This window comes from Lactuca sativa, chromosome 8 (assembly GCF_002870075.4).
Source record: "Lactuca sativa cultivar Salinas chromosome 8, Lsat_Salinas_v11, whole genome shotgun sequence".
Classification (NCBI taxonomy): Eukaryota; Viridiplantae; Streptophyta; class Magnoliopsida; order Asterales; family Asteraceae; genus Lactuca; species Lactuca sativa.
Genome location: NC_056630.2, coordinates 91,432,964 through 91,438,481, shown reverse-complemented (window position 1 = coordinate 91,438,481; position 5,518 = coordinate 91,432,964). Strand labels below are relative to the sequence as shown.

The 5,518-nt window shown below is 33.1% G+C and overlaps 1 pseudogene; it reads right to left on the bottom strand.

Moving 5' to 3' along the window:
• On the bottom strand, positions 1-3,779 carry LOC111878233 (histidine--tRNA ligase, cytoplasmic-like; annotated as a pseudogene).
• Between the last annotated feature and the right edge of the window lie 1,739 nt (positions 3,780-5,518).

The following is a 5,518-nucleotide window of genomic DNA, read 5'->3' as shown; positions in this document are numbered from 1 at the left end:
GTGATCATCTGAACCCTTTAATACCAAATAATTAAAATTTGTGTTGTATTTGTAACTAACTATATACCAATAAAAATTGAAAATTTTAATCAGAAAACAGGTCAAATAAGTGGAAAACATTAACACATGATAAAATAAGGTAATTGTTTTTTTTAATCTTAAAATAAACTATAACAAAACGGTGGCGCTGATGAGCGTGATAAGTTCTTCCACAAAATTGCACATAACAACTTGTTTTGATACGTTCGCCTGCTTATTTGTGATGGTGACAATTCCTTTATCTATTTCATGCTGACCAACAATCACCATCCATGGAATCCGAAACTTTTCGGCAATATCAAAATGCTTAGTCAGCCTCTTACTCACAATGTAGTCTGCTTTCAGTTTTGCAGCCCAACACATATCCACTAACTCAATTGCTAATGACTTGTCATCCCCCAATACGCTCACCAATATTTCCGTTTCAACCCCTCGGATTTCCTACACAACACAACACAACCATTACAAATCACATCATCCACAATTTCACCCCCTACAAGCTTTCAGTTTTTAAGACCAAAATTGAAAATAACTAAGGCTTCTAAATTTTAATTTACCTGGTTTTCATGTTTCGGGAGTTGTTCCATTATAGTGAGGATGCGGTCTATTCCAATACCAACACCAACTGCTGCCACGTGTTTTGTACCAAACATCCCAATCAGATTGTCAAAACGTCCACCACCAGCAATCGAACAACCATCTGTGGGCCCCTCTTTCAAAACAGCTTCAAATATAACTCCTGTGTAATAATCAAGTCCTCTCGCTAAACTCAAATCAAACACCACTTTCTCAATACATTTTCTCTTCTCCAAATAACTGAAAAGCTTCTCCAAATCCTTCAATGCTTCATTTGCTGAATCATTTTTCAGAAACTCGCTTCCTTTGTTCTTGAGTTGTGATAGTAATTTCAAAGGGTCTCCTTTTAGCACCACATATGACCCAATTTTCTCAACTGTCTCCGCATCTAACCCTTTCTCTTCAATCTAACAAGCAACAAAAAAATTAAAGAAAGTTACATGTTTGGTCCCTGTAGTTTTCCAAAATGGCAAGTTTAGTCCTTCACCCATATAAAATGACTTCAGAATTCGGACTTGAATTAATCGGATGTAAATTAATTTTGCGTACCATTTCCTTTTTAATTTCTTCAAATGATTGTTTGTCTAATTTGTCAATACTTGAACAAATGGTTCGCAATTTGTGATTAGGCACACCACATATTTCCAACATTCCATCCAATAACTTTCGATGATTCATCTTTATCTGCACCAAAAATAAGAAAAAAAAATTTTGGTGAAGATAAGAGACAATAAGAGGAAATTATAACTCATTAAAAAGTTACAACAATAAAATATAATCTCTACAGAAAACTTACCATGTAATCATCAATATCGATCTCATCCAGCACTTCAATCAAGACTTTAACAACTTCAAAATCAGCTTCTATTGATTCATCACCCGAAATGTTAAAATCACCTTGATAGAATTCACGGAGTCTTACTTTAGATGGATTATCCCTTCTATCCACTCTTCCAATTTGGTATGCTTTGTATTTTGTGAGACCATTCATTGCAACATATCTAGCAAATGGAACTGTTAAGTCATACCGAAGGGTTAAAAGCTCTCCACCCTAACAAAAAAAAAAAATCAATGATGAATGATGATTATTACAAATTTATAACCATTAACAAATAAATGATATTTGATATTTGATATTTCACCTGGTCATCTAGATGATACATCAACTTTGAATCTTCCCCATATTTTTCTGTAAGAGTTTCTCTTAATTCAAATGAAGGTGTCTCAAGACCCATAGCACCATGCCTCTTGAACACATTGACAATGGTTGTGGATGTTTTCTCTCTTGCAGTCATGTGTTCATTTGCAAAATCACGAGTTCCCTAAAAAGTTTAAAAGATATGTTAACAAACAAATATCTTGTCAATTTTATATAAATGAGATGTTAAAATGTAATATGTATTGTATATAACTCGATTCTTGTTACCTTGGGGACCTTGGGAAGCCTTCGTTTTTCATTGCTGTCAACGATTTCTTTCACTTTCTGTAGTAGATGCTCAAAGTCAGGGTCTTTTCAGTTCAATAAAGAGAGGAAACTGTATGCCACTTTCTTTATCAGATCTGAATCATCACTACTAGTTATCTTGCTAGTGATATCATACTGTAATCTATCCTTTATAAAGTGAATCAAAACACTTGTTCCTTTTCCTGTAATCTTCTTTCTCTTGTCCTTTTTACCAGATTTCAAATTTCCTCCATCAATGTCTTTTTGTGCTTTTATAAGCTCATTCCCCTCCAATGATATAAAAGAAACTGCTGCTTCCCAACAAAGGATCTTACTCACAAACGCAGACAAAACATAGATTTCATGTAAGGATTCAGTGTATCTTTTATCCATCTTGAGTGCAACAAAATGCATAATGGAGTCTCTCAGCTTTTCAAGATCAGGGCAATTATCATTGAAAATATCAACCAAACAAGGGAATAAGTTGTTTTTCATCAAAGCCTCTGCTCGGAGAAAACTACTCTCACCAAAATCCTGAAGAGCAAAAGCTAGAGGAGAGAAGAGTGTGACCAAATACTCGCTGACACCTCCAGTTGCTAATGGGATAGAATTCAGTTCAATCCGAGTTGAGGTGTTGATTGATTTGCAGAGAGACCTCAAATGCCCATGGATTATGGGAATCTTATTAACTTGGTCAAATTGAAGATCACTGTGTAATTTGGATCCATTTAGCAAAACCTTTAAATCACTAGCGACAGCAGCTCTATCTTTGTCATACAGATCACCAGAATCCATGAACAGATTAAAAACACTGCAAGTGTCAGCCTTCAAGGCCTCACAAGACAAGGCTGCAACAGCATCAGCAACTTTGGTTAATGAGGAAGCAGTGTAGTCCAGGAGAGTGGAGATGCCAATAGAAGTAATATCTGTCCAGCAAGCTTTTGAAATATGAATGTCATCATCAAGGTCGAGAGTTAGGGTTTGAGTATTATTATTCAGGATATCGGTTATCTGAGAAGCAGAAGATGAGGAGAAACACCCGGATCCGGATCCGGATCGACCACGTAAGTGCTTGGACAGGAGAACAAGAATGGAAGCTCTGGCTTCCTCAGGGGTAAGAAAATCGGGAAGAGATAGCTGAAATTTATGACCAGAAGGTGGAGACGAAGATAGCTTCGAATGAGCAGAAGGATCAATCATGAGGAGATGAGGATGAGAAGCTATGGAGAATTCAAAGACAGAAGCCGAAGAAAGAGGGGAGTCTGTTCCACCTATCACCAGCACTCGTCTCTCGCCTTCCATATCTGCACCAAAACCAGAATCAGTAATTATCTATTGGCAATGAAACCAGGTGAAGGTATATTCAACTTCTAGTTTTTTCGGTGTTAGTGATCAAAGTATTATCATTCATTAAACGTAGTAACTATCGTCGATTTCTGTCGAAAATATTGACGGAAATCTGAGTTGAATATATAATAATCCTCTTCAGCAATGCAGATAGTCGAGATTGATATATCAGTAACTTCAATTTTCTCCAGTATTCATCAACGTAGTTATTTTACTTGAACGAATTCAAAAGTTTAAAAATAAAATTACCAGTCAACGAATATTTTTCGGAAGGAATGCCGCAGTGATCGACGGTGTTGTGTGTGCTTCGGTGGTGGTGTGTCTCGCCGACTGGAAGAGGAGGGTTTATGACTTTGGCGGGAAGAAAAGGAAGGAGGTGGGGTCCGTATATTATTTTAGGGTTTTTTGTAATCTTTATATTATTTGTATTGTACAAAAAGACAAAAAGGTTAATAATTGGGCTTAGGACCGGGCCTCAACCTTTTTGAACTTGTCTTGGGCCGTACACCATAATCCAACTTTTCTTTTTACTAAAAATTTCATTTATATTTTTTAAACTTCAAATATTATTTCTTATCCTTTCAAACTTTAAAATTATAATATATATATATATATATATATATATATATATATATATAGAGAGAGAGAGAGAGAGAGAGAGAGAGGTGGGTTCAATTGAGAAAATAAAAAAGGTTGAGAATGGGGGAATCATTCTCAGCCACTCATTTAATCTAAGCATAAAAAACACGGTGGCAAACTTGTAAATATCGTAATAACCTTCAATCTCAAATACGCAACTATAGAGAATTCGATAACTGTTCGTTCATCATCAAAATTTTTCCTCCAACCTTCAATAATCATCCAGATTTCTTCAACTAAACCGAAATTTCTTCGTTGTTCATGAAATTGGAATCGGAGTTCTGGACTCGCAGTCACAATCGACATTGAGGGACTTGGAATCGATACTCACAGGTTCCCAATTGGATTTTCGGAAATCAAAATCAAATTGAGAAATCGATCAGAGATAGGATGTCGCATCTGAAGTCGAAATCGGAAGTATATGATGATTTGGAATTGATAACTTGATGTTTTTAACATTTTTAAAATAGTTAATTTGTTTGCACTCCAACTGTTTGATGAAATGCATAAATTAAATTACCACGTTATATTCACATATGAATATGTTTTCTCACCTAAATCAGTATATGATTATTAAAAACACAAAACAAATATGCAAGTCTGTATGTTATTCATATGTGAATAACATATAAAAATTATATATATTTGTCAAAATACCTTCAATATTCATAAGTGAATATACCTTGTAATATTCATATGTGAATATATTGTGTAATATTCATAAGTGAATATATCATCTAATATTCACAAGTGAATATACTCTGTAATATTCACATGTGATATACCATGTAATACTATGTAATATTCACATATGAAATATCATTTAATACTCATAAGTGAATATATCATCTAATATTCACAGGTGAATTCATCGTCCAATATTAAAATATGAATATACTATGTTTATTATATGTTATATTCATATATGAATGATACTTAAATTGTAAAAAAAATCTTACTTTTTATTCATAAGTGAATAACGAATTTATTGTAATAAAACCTAACACATTGTTATTCATTTATGAATAACGATAGCTGAAAATATAAAAAAATAATTTTTTTATTTTATCCTAAAACTATATCAATATGAATGTTTACTTGTAGAGAATAAAAAATCATGAATTTTGGTATATTTAAAATCATTTTTTGATAAAAATAGCTTATAAAAATTAAAAAAAAACAAAAAAAAACCTATGTTTTTGTATATATTAAGGTAATTATTGGCATAGTTTAAGGAAATATGTTATGTTGGAAAACACATGTGCATTCGTTTCCCATTTCCGTCGGTACGTTGGAGGCTTTTGCGACAAAAATAAATGATTGGCTGAGAATAAGTCCCCCATTCTCAACCTTTTTTTTTCTCAATTGAACCCTCCCCTATATATATATATATATATATATATACATATATATATATATATATATATATATATATATATATATATATATATATATATATATATATATATATAT